The sequence below is a fragment of the Spea bombifrons genome, chromosome 1, assembly GCF_027358695.1.
Source record: "Spea bombifrons isolate aSpeBom1 chromosome 1, aSpeBom1.2.pri, whole genome shotgun sequence".
Lineage (NCBI taxonomy): Eukaryota > Metazoa > Chordata > Amphibia > Anura > Pelobatidae > Spea > Spea bombifrons.
The window spans coordinates 72,583,587-72,601,398 of NC_071087.1; the positions used below are offsets into that span (position 1 = coordinate 72,583,587).

The window sequence follows — 17,812 nt, forward strand, 5'->3', positions numbered from 1 at the left end:
GCAAATAAAATCATGGGGTGCATCAAAAGGGGCATGGATGCCCACGACAAGGAAATAATTCTACCATTGTACAAGTCACTAGTCAGACCACACATGGAATACTGTGTACAGTACTGGGCACCAGTGTACAAGAAAGATATAGTGGAGCTGGAGAGGGTTCAAAGACGGGCAACCAGAGTAATAAGGGGAATGGAAGGACTACAGTACCCAGAAAGATTATCAGAATTAGGGTTATTTAGTTTGGAAAAAAGACGGCTTAGGGGGGACTTAATAACTATGTATAAATATATAAGGGGGCAGTACAGAGATCACTCCCAGGACCTATTTATACCCAGGACTGTATCTATAACAAGGGGACATCCTCTACGGCTGGAGGAAAGAAGGTTTCTACACCAGCACAGACGGGGGTTCTTTACAGTAAGAGCTGTGAGACTATGGAACTCTCTGCCAGAGGAAGTGGTAATGGTAAACTCAATAAAAGAGTTTAAAAGGAGCCTGGACGTGTTTCTTGAAAGCAATAATATTACAAGTTATGGATATTAGATTAATAGGGACAGAACGTTGATCCAGGGATTTATTCTGATTGCCATATTTGGAGTCGGGAAGGAATTTTCCCCCTGGTATGGGGCAATTGGCATCTGCTTCATAAGGGTTTTTTGCCTTCCTCTGGATCAACACAGTAGGGACACAATATGTATATAGGTTGAACTTGATGGACTTTGGTCTTTTTTCAACCTTATGAACTATGTGACTATGTTACTATGTAACAGATGGTACTGAAATAGGTACAGGAGATGTTTACTCTTACTCTAAGTTTATTGTCAATTCGGATGCAGAAACAAAGCATTTGAAATCAGCAGGTGCCTCTTGGACGGACAGAGAATATTTAAGGACACCATTGACCCTCCTTAAAGATTGCCCTTAGGGCTCCAGGATTTTAGTTTGTCTTCAGGGCTAGGATACTAAACTGAACAGCATATTGTCTGACCGTTCTGTTACCCTGTCTGAACTTTAAGAGCTCACTTTCGGCAGCCTCTCTCCTTCCAGGTTTGTTGAATACAGTTTGAAATGATTGGTCAAAGGAGTCAACATTAGACAGAATAGGTGATAGGAAGTTCTGAGCAGGAGCCCAATATGCAGGGAAGATATCCCAAATTACCAGCAGGGGGTTCAACCGAGGACAGGGATCAGAGAGGCAGCAAAACTGTTAAATCCAAGGTCAACAACAAATAACAGTAGGAAGGGAACTCACAGACCACTAAGCAATGAGCAACTGCCTTTTAAATGTTCCCGTGACTGAGTCAGGCTGTGATGTCTCCAGGGGGCATGCCTGAGGCCTCTTCAAACGCCGTGGCGTGCGCGCACCTGCAGCTTCAGCTGGCATAGAGCCTACAGAGATAAGTAAAGGGGATAGGGCTCTGTGCACAGAGCCGGGAGACATTTGGGCAAGGTACTGCGCTTCCTTACCCGACAGGCATGGGTCGCGCTTGACAAAAGGAGAATGGAGAAATACAGGCCTCCCGCTTAAGAAGACAGTAATAATGAAGGCCACCCAGACTGCATGTTGACTGAACAGTAGAGGTTGAGTACTAAAAGGCAGAGACTGCAGAGGATCTCCTCTATAACTTTTGGGAAGCGACAGGCAGAGAGCTGAAGACTCTAGAAGCCACATGAAACTAGCTGCAGGCAGTTCAGGAGAAGATGCTAAGTAGTAGGTAGCTGCTGCTGACAAAGTCGTATGGAATCTGCGATGAGCCAGAAAATAACTTGCCTCTGAAGTAATTCTGTGAGACCATCCAGCTTTTGTACTCTGGACTGTACTCTGGAAGAGTCGCCATAAGGAGAAAAACCCACCAATAAAATGGTGGCGCCCTTAGAAGATACCAAAAACATGGTGACTGTGCGATACGCCACTTCCAGTTTCCTTTTTTCCGCCGAATAGTCCTGATCTTGAAAGGAAGTGCAGCGTGTAGAACGAGTAACAGGTATAAGGCTAGGTTTCCACTTGGGTTTTTGTCCTGCGTTATTTTCTTGATGAAAAATGCCAGGAAAAACGCCAAGAAAACTGCCACTGCATTTACCTGCGTTTTGGCGTTTTAGCCTTTCTGTAGAAATTGCTTTTTTAACCTTAGGCAGTTTTTCCAGCCTTTACATGTTAGAATTGTCACCCAGCTAAAAGGGATTAGGATAAATGGCAAGTATCTGCCCCCTCCTGATGTCATTTCCTTGGTAGAGTTCTACTTAAACACGCCCCGGCGGACCCTTTTGTCTCTTTTCTGTGGTTTGTAAGGCATGCTTTATTCCGAATGTCTGCTCCTCTAGGAAGATTGGCCCCAAATGATGGTGCAAATTGTTTGCTGTTGCTTTTGGCACGCAGGATCCAGTTGGGTATGTTTGTTTGTAATGGCATGTTTGTTCCAAATGGTGTAAAATTCAATATGAACTTTATTTTGTGTGAAACTGTTTGTTTCCAGCCTATTTCTCGTAGGACACACAGATACTGGGTCCATCCTCTGAATTGTAACTGTGGAAAAAAATGCCATAAAAAACGCCAAGGCAAAACCCACATGGCTTTTTCATGGAGTTTTTTTCTCTCCCATAGACTTCTATTGGAGAAAAACACCAAGATTTCCTTGCAAAAAACGTCAACAGTGTCAACATTCTGCGATTTTGAAAAACTGCCACAGAGCCCAAAAAAGCAGAAAAACGCCAAAGAGGACTGAAAAAACGCCAAACGGAAAAACGCCAAGTGGATATGGCATTGTGCGATTTCCTATTGAAGAACAGCTAACATCTAGCCGCAGCGTTTTTTCACTAAAAAAACGCTGTGTGGCTGAATTGGCGTTATTATGGGCGTTTTTAGCAAAAAAAACCCAAGTGGAAACCTAGCCTAACACTGACTTGATGTTTGCATATCCTTTCCTGGTGTGTGTGTTTGGGTGTCGGTGTTCCAGTGCCTGTCCAAGTGTGTGCTTCGGTGTCGGTGTGGCAAATCCTGTCCTGTTGTGTGTGCTGCTGTCAGGGTGGCAGAGCCTGTCCTGATGGGTGTGGGTGTCAGTGTGTTTGGTCATATGTTTCCTGACACTTGACTGTGTTATTTAATCACAATATGCATATTTTGTTAAAAAAGGTTAGTTGAACTAAATTGTGGCTTCAGGCTTCCCGTGTACCGTATTTGCTCGATTATAAGATGACCCTGATTATAAGACAACCCCCCAAAATCTGAATATTAATTTATGAAAAAAAGAAAAAGCCTGAATATAAGACGACCCTATAGGAAAAAAGTTTTACCAGTAAATGTTAATTCATGTAAACTATATGAACAATTTTTTTTTTTTTAATAAAAGCTATGATTGAGAAAAATATTTTGTTTTTATTTCCTTTTTTTTTTCAACCTGCCCCTCCAGTTATGCACATCTGCCCCCTGGCTTGCCACTCTGCCCCAGAAATGCCTTATACCCCCTATATGCCACTGTGCCCCATGATATGCCTTTTAACCCTCTAAATGCCACTGTGCCCCATGATATGCCTTTTGACCCCCTATGTGCCACTCTGCCTCCAGAATTGCCTTATACCCCTATATGCCACTCTGGCATTCAGGGGGTTAAAAGGCATATTATGGGGCAGAGTGGCATATAGGGAGGTATAAGGCATTTCAGGAGGCAGAGTAGCGTATAGAGGGTTAAAAGGCATTTCTGGAGGCAGAGTGGCATTAAGGGGGTTAAAAGGCATTTCACAGAGCACTCTGCCTCCAGAAATGCCTCATGCCCCCCATTTAACACCCCCTCCCTCCTCCAAACCGAAGCTTCTGAGTCCCCGGTGCGTAGTCCGGGCAGCGTGTAGAGCTCTACGCGATTTGCGTAGACAACTTCCGCTGCAGCCGGGAGGAGGTGCGGTTAGCAGCGGAGATTGTCTGCGTCCATCGCACAGACCTTCCCCGGCTGTCAGAGATCACGGGGAACTCTGATCTCTGACAGCCGGGGAAGGTCTGTGCGATGGACGCAGACAACCCCCGCTGGTAACCGCACCTCCCCCCGGGTGCAGCGGAAGTTGTCTATTCAAATCGCGTAGAGCTCTATGCGCTGCCCGGTGCTTAGTCCAGGCAGCGTGTAGAGCTCTACGCGAATCGAGGACTCAGAAGTACCGGTAAATTGGGGGGGGCGGGGACAGGAGGATCCAGGTCCCCTGCATCACTGCGGGGGATCTGGATCTTAGTCTCATAATCAGACCAAGTTGAGGTCTGATTATAAGACAACCCCAATGATAAGACGAGGGGTATTTTTCAGAGCATTTGCTCTGGAAAAAACCTTGTCTTATAATCGAGCAAATGCGGTATAATGATTTGTTTTAGTGTACTCCCAATCCCTTTACATAGGCAGATAGTTTAGGATAAAATCTTAACACTGATGTCATCTTTATCCAGTACACATGGATGCCAAGCAGTTAAGATTCTGTCTTTAACATTGTAATTATTAGGAACAATTCTTTTTAATTTCTGTAATATTGGGGAAATTCAGCCCTGCACCAAGGGGCTGCATGTGTCATATTCCAGGGCCTGCCCAAGCCCAGTGTTCTATTAATGCTGATGCTGCTCCTAAATCTCCTTCCTTACTCTGAAGTGGTCATTGGTCAATTTTTTTATTTTTTTCAGTATTGGGGAAATTTAGTTGCACCAAGTAGCTGGATGTATGTTTTTTCTAATTTTGGAGGAAATTCAGTGTCCTGTATTGTGGAGTTGGATATTTGCCAGTATATACTAGACTTGGGTGCCAGCCAACTCTTCATGTTAGTTTTCGCGTTCGTCTTCGTGGGGAAAAAAATCTTCGGATTCCACAAATATTCTCCTGTTCCTGTGTTCGGTTCGGGTGAATATTCGTGTACATTCTTCGTGTTAGTTTTATTTTCTTTGTTTTTTGTAGAAAGGGTTAATATGGGGTTAACGCAGTACTCACTACGCAGCAGCAGGATTTGGCGGCAGGATTTTAAAGGTCCGTACGAGCAACTCTATTGGTCGCTGGCAGATGCCTCCTCTGCCATGCACCAATGAAGTGCACCTGCACTAGAGTCGCTTGTACGGTTCCTTCGCACAGAAAACCACCACCTCTACCACCACTAGTGCTGCACCTACTGTTCCCACCGGTACCGCCACGCCATGTCCTCCTAGCACCACCTCTAGCAAGCCACCAAGTCCTTACAATATTTTTGTAAAGACAGTTAGAGAGAGGGCTACACATAGTGGAACTCCACCTAGCAAGGTACCAGAGGAGCCTGAGAGGCCAAGTGCAGAGTTAGGGTCTGTTCTTCCTGCTCGCACTACTACTAGTCATGATATAAGTCGTAGCTCCAGCCTAGCAGGAATTCCATTTGATCTAACTAATGAAGAACTTGACTATGAAAGATGCAGAAAAACGTAGTGCAGGCAGCATACCTGGTGGCCATGGTACTACAACATTAACAACTAGTACCATCTAAGAGACCAAGGCAGGTTGGAGCACTGCATGTCCAGCCCACCCTGGAAGAATTTGGGGCATTCCACTCCAAGAGGTCAATGTCCAAACAGCAGGCCAATAAGAGTAACCCGACTTATTGGTCAGTTCATTGCTGTTGGAGGGGCATCCTTCTCCATGATTGAAGGGGAGCCTTTCAAACAATTGATGGCGGCTGTGGCTCCACAATACACAGTTCCATCACGTTCCACTTTCAGTAGGAACATTGTCCCCTCATTGTATCGGTCCTGTGTTTCAGCAGTGAAAGAGGAGCTTTCTAAGGCTGCTGGTCAGTGTGTTCATTTCACAACAGATTTGTGGAGTGCACCTAGCGGGCAGCATGTCTTTCTTTCTTTGACAGCACACTGGTGGCAGCCCGGTGTGTCTAAGGAAGCTGCTGCTGCAGGCTACCGATCATTCCTGCAGAAGTGATGGATGAAAAGCACACTTCCGAAAATATTCTGCATGCAATGAGTAACATGTTTTGCCTTTGGGTGGGAGCAGAGGCGGGCACCAATGTTGAAGTTGATTTTGTGGTAACTGACTGACTGAGGTGTCAATATGGTGAAAGCGCTGCGAGATGGTCATATTGTTGGTGTGTGCTGTGCAGCCTACATCATCCCTCATGTGGTCAAGGGAGCAATGTCGGAAAGAACTAATGTAGCAGCAGTAGTTCTGTCACACTGCAGAAAGATCGCTGGGCACTTCCACCATAGTGTTAAGGCTAGCCAGCTTTTGAGGGAAGAGCAAGAGATGGCAGGTCTTCCCGTACACTGTCTACGACAGGATGTCAGTACGTGGTGGAACTCCACTTTATAGATGCTGGAGAGGATTTTGGAGCAGCAGAGAGCAATCCATAATCTTGCCTCAGAGCATAATATTGGGATTACATCTCCATTGAATAGGGAGGATTGGACAGTGATCGACCAGCTAGTGGCAGTCTTTAAACCATTCAGGGATACCACAAAAAATTTAAGATCAAACACTGCTAGTCTGGCCCAGGTAATCCCAGTGTTCTCCCATCTAGGCAGCAAGATGGATGTGTTCCTTGAAAACTGTGAGGCTGTTCAAGGTGGCACTCTACATCCTGACATAGCAGCCATAGTCAGGAAGCTGAAGGATCTGCTAAGAGTATGCCTTTGCAAACGCATGGAAGAAAGTCCCGAAATGAAATTCAATGTTCTCAGTAGCTACTGGGAGCAATTGGTTCAAAAGGTGCGTGACTGGCAGTGTAAAATTGGAATGCTGTCCGAGGAAGTAGAGGTGCAGGAGGAGGAAGAGATAATGTTGTCTGCTACTCCTAGCAGTAGCATCAGCAGTAGTGCCACAAGCAACACAACACAGCTGAGTTGAGCAGCTGCGTTTTGGGAAGAGGCACTTGGGAGTATAGTTGGACCATCTGACAGAGCTTGCAGCAGAAAGGAGGGTAGTGCTGCTGAAATGGTCCAACTTTACCTCTGTGAAGTTCCTTCTGCGCCTAATGTTGATCCTCTTAGCTACTGGGATGAAAAGAAGAGTGTGTGGCCTGCACTCTCATGGGTTGCGCAGCAGCTACTATCATGTCCACCAACCACTGTTCAAAGTGAGTCCACGCTCACGCATGGCACCTCATCTGATGGAGCAGATTGCCTTTCTTAAATTCAATCTGGAAAGTACATTTTCCCTAATGGTCAAGGTAGTTTCTTCCCCTGGTTGCGCTTGTTTGCGGTATGGCAATGTCTGCTACCTCCGCCGGTGTAGCCAACTTAAACTAGGGCCTAGTGTTTGAGCTATGGAAGTCCGCTCCCAAACGTCAAGGACTGACAGTGTTTGGATGCTTTGCTCTGGGGTGAAACAGGTGAGCGGGTCGCCAATTGCCCACTCATTCGCCTTTTCCGTTTCCAATGCTGCTGGTGGTGGTGCCAGCATCATTTGCCAGTTCGCTTCCTGGCTAAAATCATGCCTCAAATGTCCCTAATGGTAAGGGTAGTTTATCCCCGTGGTTGCGATTGTTTGTGGTGTGCAGGGCCGGCCCGACAATGGAGCCGAGTGGCTCCACTCGCCCAAAGCCCTTTTTTTTTTTAAATCCGAGAAGAGAGAGAGGGCGCCGAGTGGTTTTATCTTATCTTAGTACCCGCTCGGCGCCCCTATCTCTCTCTCCTCTGCGAGCCCTCTAGCTCGGTCTCGGTGCCGACTTGTAATGTTGAACGCCGGAAGATGACGTCATTTCCGGCGCTCAGCATTACAAGCCGGCATCGAGACCGAGCAGGGAGACTCACCGCAGGACTGCTGAAAGGTAAGTACGGAGGGGGGAGAGGAAGGGCGCATTTTTAACTTCGCCCCAGGCGGCATTTTGTCTTGGGCCGGCCCTGGTGGTGTGGCAACGTCTGCTACCTCCGCCGGAGTAGCCAGCTTACTCTAGGGCCTAGTGTCTGAGCTCTGGAAGTCCGCTGCCAAACATCATGTACTGACAGTGTTTGGACGCTTTGCTCTGGGGTGAAACAGGTGAGTGGGTCGCCAATTGCCCACTCATTAACCTTTTCCAATGCTGCTGGTGGTGGTGCCAGCGTTTCTTCTCTGCCAGTTCACTTCCTGGCTAGAGTCATGCCCAAAATGTCCCTAATGGTAAGGGTAGTTTCTCCCCCCTGGCAGCATCAGTTTGTGGTGTGGCAACGTCTGCTACCTCAGCCAGAGTAGCCAGCTTAAGCTAGGGCCTAGTGTCTGAGCTCTGGAAGTCCGCTGCCAAACATCATGTACTGACAGTGTTTGGACGCTTTGCTCTGGGGTGAAACAGGTGAGTGGGTCGCCAATTGCCCACTCATTAACCTTTTCCAATGCTGCTGGTGGTGGTGCCAGCGTTTCTACTCTGCCAGTTCACTTCCTGGCTAGAGTCATGCCCAAAATGTCCCTAATGGTAAGGGTAGTTTCTCCCCCCTGGCAGCATCAGTTTGTGGTGTGGCAACGTCTGCTACCTCAGCCAGAGTAGCCAGCTTAAGCTAGGGCCTAGTGTCTGAGCTCTGGAAGTCCGCTGCCAAACGTCTAGGACTGACAGTGTTTGGATGCTTTGCTCTGGGGTGAAACAGGTGAGTGGGTCACCAATTGCCCACTCATTTACCTTTTCCATTTTTCAATCATCTACTTTTTCTCAGCAAATCTTTCATTTCATTTTTTTTCCGTCTGATACACAACCAACCAAACGTAACACACATACACGTACAATTCACAAATCACAAGGACCTTTCCTGTTATTTGCCCTGGCCTTCACTTCTACACTCACTAGCCTACAATTAACGCTATAACTCACACTTCACCCTATAACCACATTTTTCCATCTGCATACCTGCCAACAGACCCCACTTTTTCGGGACAGTCCTGCTTTTTTCCAGTCCTGTCCCATCAAATTTAGCTAAACTAGGTATAGCTAGGTAGGTAGAACTATAAACAGCTATAAAACTGTAGAACTATAGAACTATAAACAATAAATAAATATAATAAAGTAAATAAATATAACTTTAAAAATATAATAAAATTAATTAACTCCCTTATTTTTTTTAACACCCATTAAATTTAACATTAAATTATTATTTAGACATAATACATCTTTAACCAAACCAGTTCACTACTACTACTCTTAAACATAACCGTACATTAACCCTAAGCTATTTTTAGTTCTTGTCCCACATTTTTCCATCCGCATACCTGCCAACAGTGTCTGAGCTCTGGAAGTCCGCTGCCAAACATCATGGACTGACAGTGTTTGGACGCTTTGCTCTGGGGTGAAACAGGTGAGAAAAAGCAGGACTTTTTCGGGACAGTCTTGCATTTTTCCAGTCCTATCCCGTAAAAGTTGGGTTGTTGGAAAGTATGCCATAACTAGGTAGCAAATGTTAGGCATGTATTTAAAAGTGGTCTAAAATCAAATTAAAAATATAAAATCCCTATTCTTTTATTAAACATTTATGAATGTCCACGAATATTTGCCCGAAGAGAAGACAGGGCCGGGAAAATATTCGCGGAATACGAAGATTTTCTTTTCTCGGAAGACGAACACGAAGACCCCCCCGGCGCCCAAGTCTATGAAGTACTGCTGGTGGTTATCCTGCAGTGCAAAATCAAGTCTGGATCTCTTCCTAAACCTTGAGATGATGCAGCTGTAGGTGAAATGTCAGGCTAGGAGGCTTAAGGTACCTCCTCATTTGGAAATGCCTCCCGAATGTCTTTCCGTACTGAGTGTCTGGAAAACAAAGTTTGTTGCCCAAAAACAAAAATAAAAATATTTTCTTGCTGTTTACGGAATTGATTTTTCAATGCAAGGGGCAAGGGGGCCAGAAAAGGGAAAGATAGTAATTCCAGAGCCAGGCACTTAGTATGGAAGGTAAACAGTCTCCTCGTTTTTCTGTGCAGTATGTGTTGCTTGTTGCAAGACCAGTTGAGGAGGAGCAGAGGTTTCTGTCAGAAGGACACAGGGTGGACATTGCCTGTAAATATAATGGTCAGCTTTTATATAAGGCCTAGGTCCTAGTGAGGAGTTTGAAAGTTACTTTTTGCTCAGTAGCAAATGTTGTTTCCTCATTTGAACAACTATGTGATCAGATTTTCATTCCCCAGAGATGATTCTGGTTATCTGACATGACCTGATTGTTGTGGTCCAGAGATGATGGGACTAGAGTTTACTGTTTTCAGATGCTTTTTGTCTAACAGATGTGCTGCTCTTCTGTATATCATGGGAGGTTTTCATAGTTGCCTCAACCTGAGGTATCTGATTATCATTGTATGGTCTAGACCAGGCATGTCCAAACTTTTTTCAAAGAGTGAAGAAGTGATGAAGTGAACATGTGCGAGGGCCGACCATTTTGCCTGACATTCTTTGAACCATCAAAATTAAATGCAAATTAACTATTTTATGCAAAGTTTATTGACTTGGATGACAAATCTAAACAGGTGTTAAATCACTCTGCCTTTAATATATATAAAAAACCCAGATCTATATTTGGGCAACTTATCCGCGGGGCCTTATCAGTCCGGAACACGGGCCGCAATTGGCCCTCGGGCCAGACTTTGGACATGCCTGGTTTAGACCATAGACCTAGGGCTTCAAATGCGGCAGATAATTATAGAAGAATCATGGCTACCTCCTTACCATTAAGGTTGGCACAACTCTGGTGTACAGAGTTTAAGGACACTGTGTGTACATTCTTTCTGTGGTTAGAGCATATCATATGTGTCCACATGTATGCGTGGGGTCTTTGATCAACTGGGCAAAGCCAGATGTCCCCATGGTTGTATCAATTCTATGGGATTGAGATCTGTGCAATTGTTCATCTGTATATTGAAATCTCCCTTGATGATATTGCTGTTATTAGTAGTCAAATGGATCCCACGATCTTAGATGTCAGCAAGGACCTGAATGGCCCTGGTGGGTGGGATATTATGATAATAGTGAAATTATTGCCACCATTTGATGCATGTCTGATGGTGATGTTTTCAAAGAACCTGAAAGGGATGTTTGGTTTGAAGGTTTTCGTGCTTGTCTGTTGTGTGGTAGTTCAGTGTGTTTTTGTTTTGATATGGGCAGTGGGCAGCTGAGTGTTTTTATGACACAGCAGGTTTTAAAGCGGGTGCCAATTTTATATCTAGGAGATTCTCTATTGTAAACGCCTCCTTAAGCATACCTTATGAGAACAGGGCAAGCCTAGGATTAGTGGCATCTGGATACACATGCATACTAACATGAAAACTACCGTATTTGCTCGATTATAAGACAAGGTTTTTTCTGAAAATTACCCCTCGTCTTATAATCGGGGTCGTCTTATAATCAGACCTCAAATAGGTCTGACTGAGACTAAGATCCAGATCCCCCGGAGCGATGCAGGGGACCTGGATCCTCCTGTCCCCCCCCCAACTTACCGGTACTTCTGAGTCCCTGGTGTGTAGCCGGGGCAGTGTGTAGACGTCTACGAAATTCGGGTAGACAACTTCCGCTGCAGCCGGAAGGAGGTGCGGTTAGCAGCGGGGGTTGTCTGCGTCCATTGCTCAGACATTCAAAGATCAAAGTTCCCCTCACCGGAGAATTCTCTCTGACAGCCGAGGAAGGTCTGCGCGATGGACGCAGACAACCCCCACTGCCACCTCCTTCCGGCTGCAGGGGAAGTTGCCAAGCGAATCGCGTAGATGTCTACACGCTGCCCGGACAACACACCGGGAGTAAGAAGAACCGGTAAGTTTGGGGAGGGGGGAGTGTTAAATGGGGGCATAAGGCGTTTCTGTAGGCAGAGTACTCTATGAAATGCCTTTTAACCCCCTTAATGCCACTCTGCCTCCAGAAATGCCTTTTAACCATCTATACGCCACTCTGCCTCCTGAAATGCCTTATACCTCCCTATATAGAGACTGCAGACTGAGACAAATATAACAAACGGTGGGGCACAACTTATAAAGGAAACAGAAGCTGAAGCTAAGAGCAGGACCGAAATTCAAGAATCAGAAGCCAACGGCAGAGCACAAGGAAATCCAGGAATGAACCACAGCAAAGGGGGAACTGTAGTGAGACAGGAAAAAACAGAGATATGCCGCATCCAGGCTGCAGAGCCATCAGAAGATGGGTACACTGTGGCCATAAGGGGTTGGACATGGTCAGTGACAATACTTAGTTAGGCTGTCGCGTTTGCTTAAAGGGGCCCAAAGTGTGGCAAGAAAATGTACCCCACACCATTACACCACCAGCCTGAATCGTTGATACAAGGCAGGATGGCTGCATGCTTTCATGTTTGTGCCAAAGTCTTACCCTGTCATCTGAATGTCACAGACTCATCGGACCTGGTGACATTCTTCCAGTGTTCCATTTTCCAATTTTGGTGAGCCTGTGCAAATTGTAGCCTCAGTTTCCTGCTGTTAGCTGACAGGAGTGGCACCTGGTGTGGTCTTCTGCTTCAAGGTTTGATGTGTTGTGCATTCAGAGATGGTTGTAACAAGTGGTTATTTGAGTTACTATTGCCTTTCTGTCATCTCAAACCAGTCTGCCCATTCTCCTCTGACATCAACAAGGCATTTTCGTTCACACAGCTGCGACTCACTGGATATTTTCTTTTTTCTGCCTATTCTCTGTAAACCCTAGAGATGTTTGTGCGTGAAAATTCCAGTAGATCAGCAGTTTCTGAACTACTCAGACCAGCCAATCTGGCACCAACAACCATGCCATGTTCAAAGTCACTTAAATCCCCTTTCTTCCCTATTCTGATGCTCGGTTTGAACTTCAGCAAATTATCTTGTACATGTCTACATGCCTAAATGCATTGAGTTGCTGCCATGCGATTGGCTGATTAGCGATTGGCAATTCAACAGGTGTACCAAATAACGTGGCCAGCGAGTGTATCTACCACCCACTCAGTAAAGTAAATCTTCATTACACTTCATTACTTTATTGCATTAAATAAAAGTACAAAATCTCTGTGGACCTCAATCTTCTTCTGCTGAGAGGCTAATGCACATATATATATATTTATGTTTCCTTGCTTTACTTCTTTCTTGGCACAGACAGACATAGTATTTGCCTACTGTTTGTTCATAGCACTTGCTGGATCTTTGACCACATAGATCAGAGACGTATGCACCATAGAGAGTACTCTAGAGAGCGGGGCCATCTTTAATTGTGATTGGACCCTCACACGCTCCCTAGCATGCAATCACACCCTTAACCCCAACACCAAAAAATAACAAAAGTACTTGCCACACTATCTCTGGAGATTAGGAGGAGACTGTCAGATTCAGTGTGGTCTTACTTCCTTCTGACCCTACCATGACTCTGTGAGACGTCCTCACATCACATGCTTAGGGCAGGGGTGGAGTGCAATGCAATGCCAATTGCATAGCAAATGAATGGCACGGGTCTGGCGAGTGACCTGAAATGGACATACAAGTCACCATCAGGGCTAGTCTTAAGTGTCCAGGTGCCCTATGGTGTTCCCCCATCATCATCACCAGTGGTGGGGTCCTTCACCCCGACACATCTTTTTTCCTCTCTCCATGTAGTATAGGTATGGATCAAACAAACAACACATGGAAACACAGCATTGCGGGTACATATCACCTGAATAAAAAATACAAAGTCTGTAATCGCAGTTATAGATTAAATAGCTAACAAATGGTAATTATATATATAGAGAGAGGCAGAGTGAGAGAGAATTTGCGCCAGGACACGGATTACATGCCCAGGCGTTGCCCCATCTCACAGATTGCACCCACAGGATTTGCCCCAGCACCCAGATTACACCCAGCTATCACACACCTTGCTCCGTCTTATCTTGAGCAGAGCTAGGATATCCAACAGATGCAAAATGGGGTCAAATGTGTCAAAACAGAGACTCTTGGAAATGGCTGGGACAATGGAAGAGTTGGTAGATGGGTAGATCGTCTTTCTCCTGTCTCTCTGAAGAGAGATCTCTGCCACTTTGAGGGAGATTGTGCCCTGGTCCCACTGTCTCAAAAATACATTGCCAGTATTTTACTTATGGAGGCATCAGCTTCAAAGGGCTGATTATCTGTCCATTTTGTCCCTTATTAAAGACAGCCCTGCTAGAGAGTATTAAAAGAAAAAACAAAACTTTTATTCAAAGAGGACATTACATAAATGGAGCATACAATGTAGACGACCCAAATCAAGATACAAAAATACAACAGTCATACAGCAATATCAAGTAAGGTACAACAGTCCAAATTATAGGGACAGAAAACATACAATATAGGCAAGCTGAATTACGGTGCAAAGACACATCATACAGAATAACCCTCACCATCGCACCCGCAGCTCAAGAGGACTGGAACCTTCGTATTGGAGGGGCTCCACGCAAGGTCTGAAGGCAGTACCAGTGGGTAAATCGGAACGCATTATAAAGGGAACTATTAATAGAGTTGTTCATTAATGTGGACCATTTTTGGGAAACAGGACTTAGCCCTCACCTCCCTCAGAGCCATTTCCAAACTCGGCGGACTGGATTGTAACCATTGGGCCACTAACTGCCGATATAGTCAGCAAAAGCGCCTTCTCTCTAGCTGAGAAGGATCTACCACCCGGGGGCGGCAGAATCACGAACAGGGCCCACTCCACCATCAAATCAAGCTGAATGCCCAACACCTGCACCACGAAGTTATGAACATCCCTCCAAAACCTTGCAACACCCGGACATGCCCAGAAGCCATGAAATAGATCTGCCTCCGAAACACCACATTTAAAACATCAAGAACTATCCCCAAATCCCACACCTCCCTAAAGATTCGGGGTCATGTAAGCACGATGCAATATTTTTAGAAACATTTCTCTATACAAACGGGACACTAAAACTTTAGAATTCAAAACTGTAGCCTCGACCAACATGTCAAGGTCTATACCAGGGAACTCTTTCCTCCATGTGGGTATAACCTGTCTAAGGGAACTCTACGTCATGACATGGCTAATATGCCCATTGAGAAAGGACATTGTTAGGGAGCCCGTTAGGGTACGGAACATTAGTTCAAATCAAATGGATTAGCATGATCCTTAAGCGTTAACTCAGCCAGAAGGCTGGTAAGAAAACTATGAAGTTGTAGGTAATACAGTGGGTGTATTGAGAGGGAAGGGAACTTCTCTTGAAAATGCTGCCAGTTAAGTACGATTCGTATCAGAGTAAAGAAAATCATCAACAAGCTTACCCCCAACTAATTCCAGTTTCCTAAAAACAGGATCCTCCCTCCCATGTTGGAACCTAGGGTTTCGGACAAGCATCATGAATCTAGAGGCGAAGACGCTTGCGCACTTGCATCCAAGCCTTGTGTGTATGGTATAGGAGTGGATTAGATCTCAAATCATTCGGCCATAAATGCTTAGGCAGATGCAGAAGGGAGGCCAATTTGATATCGGGAGAAAGCCACTGTTCAAGACCAGTAATAGCAAAGCAGTGTTTATCAAGAACCCAGTCCACTGCATATCTATAGTTCGCAGCCAAATTATAATCGAGCAAATTTGGGATATTTAATCCTTCATTAGAGGCGAATTGTTGCAGTTTCACAAGCGCAATTCTAGACCCATAAGAAACGCTGGAGAGATCTACGATGATCACGAACATATCTCCTCTTTAGAGTAAGCCGAAGCATATGAATGGGATACAATAATTTGGGAAATGCCACCATCTTATATAAATGGCATCTACCAGTAAAGGAGAGGGGAAATTTAGCCCAGGTCTTGAACAAATTGAACAGTAGAGGGATGTTTAATTTATAAAGATTTGAGGTACCGTATTTGCTCGATTATAAGACGACCCTGATTATAAGACGACCCCCCAAAATCTGAATATTAACTTAGGAAAAAAAGAAAAAGCCTGAATATAAGACGACCCCAAAGGAAAAAAGTTTTACCAGTAAATGTTAATTCATGTAAACTATTTTTTTTAATAAAAGCTATGATTGAGAAAAATATTTTTTTTGTTTTTATTTCCTTGTATTTTCCAACCTGCCCCCCAGTTACGCAGATCTGCCCCCAGGCTTGCCACACCAATATGGCACTGTGGCCCATGATATGCCTTTTAACCCTCTATATGCCACTGTGCCCCATGGTATGCCTTTTGACCCCCTATGTGCCACTCTGCCTGCAGAGATGCCTTATACCCCTATATCCCATTCTGGCATTTAGGGGGTTAAAATGCATATTATGGGGCAGAGTGGCATATAGGGAGGTATAAGGCATTCCAGGAGGCAGAGTGGCATTAAGGGAGTTAAAAGGCATTGTATAGAGCACTCTGCCTCCAGAAATGCCTTATACCCCTATATGCCACTCTGGCATTTATGGGGTTAAAAGGCATATTATGGGGCAGAGTGGCATATAGGGAGGTATAAGGCATTTCAGGAGGCAGAGTGCTCTATTAAATGCCCCCTTAACGCCACTCCAGAAATGCCCTATGCCCCCATTTAACACACACACACACCCTATACCCCATTTAACTAACACACACACACACACACTCTCTCTCTCCCCCCCTCTCTCACCCCTCTCTCCCCTCTCAGCCCTCTCAGCCCTCTCTTACCGGTGCTTCCAGCCGGGGCAGCGGGTTGATGTCGCCTTCCGCTGCAGCCGGAAGGAGGTGGAGTTGGCGGCGGGGGTTTGTATGCGTCCATCGCGTATGCGCACCGGTGAACTCTGATCTCTGACAATCGGGGAAGGTCTACGCGACGGACGCAGACAACCCCCGCTGCTAGCCACACCTCCTTCCGGCTGCAGCGGACGTTGTCTACGCGGATCGCGTAGACGTCAACCCGCTGCCCCGGCAATACAGCAGGAAGCACCGGTAAGTGTGTGTATGATGGGGGGGGGTGAGACAGGAGGATCCAGGTCCCCTGCAGCGGTGCAGGGGATCTGGATCTTAGTCTCCTAATCAGACCTCTATTTCAGGTCTGATTAGAAGACGACCCCGATTAGAAGACGAGGGGTATTTTTCAGAGCATTTGCTCTGAAAAAAAACCTCGTCTTATAATCGAGCAAATACGGTAATCCAAAATCCCAAATACTTAAGGGGAAGAGGGCACCTAAAAGGGAACCGATCTCCCCAACCACCCCTGGCTTGAGAAAAGATCGGGAGCACCTCCTTCTTAGCAGTGTTTATTTAAAATCCTGAGGCTTTACGAAACACACTTAAGATGTCCAGAAGCGGAGGAATAATTTGTTTGGATTGGAGAGAAACAAGAGTAGGTCATCAGTGAAAGCGACCACCCTTAACTCCCCCCCCCAGGAATGCCCTTCAACTGCCCGAAGCGGCTAATCAATCAATGGTTCAATGGCCAGATTGAACAGGAGTGGTGATAAAGGGCAACCCTGAAGGGTGCCCCTCACCAACAGAAATCTTGGCAAGCTCCATCCGTTCCACAAGAGCTGGGCCAAAGGAGAACTATATAATGCCTGAAACAGATTTGTTAAACGAAGGCCAATATGGTGAAATTTAAAAAAAGACGTTATATATTGCCATGAGATATGATCAAAAGCCTTGTCAGCGCCACAGATAATAATAGATTTAATAGATTTATTTTTAGCCAACTTAGCAGCAACAATGGCCGAGATCAAAGTGATGGAAAGTCCCAAGCATAGCACCGGTATCAATGGGCTCTGCAGTATAACAATTTTGAAAATAATCTACAAACAGCCTCCCAGGAAGTGTTATAGCGGGACAACACAGGTAATGCACCCACAATGCAGAGACGTACAGGCAGAAAGTCCAAGGCAGAGGAACAATACAGGGCCAGAGGCAGATAACCGTGGTCAGGAGATTCCGAGGTGGTGCAAGCAGCACGGGAGCGAGGTCAATAAACAATCCAAAGTCTGGTACACA

The 17,812-nt window shown here is 45.5% G+C and overlaps 1 protein-coding gene across 1 annotated transcript in view; it reads left to right on the top strand.

The window, feature by feature from the left end:
* The window catches only part of ADGRL3 (adhesion G protein-coupled receptor L3), a 792,897-nt gene that overhangs the window by 708,452 nt on the left and 66,633 nt on the right, over nucleotides 1–17,812 (top strand). The window lies entirely within an intron of this gene.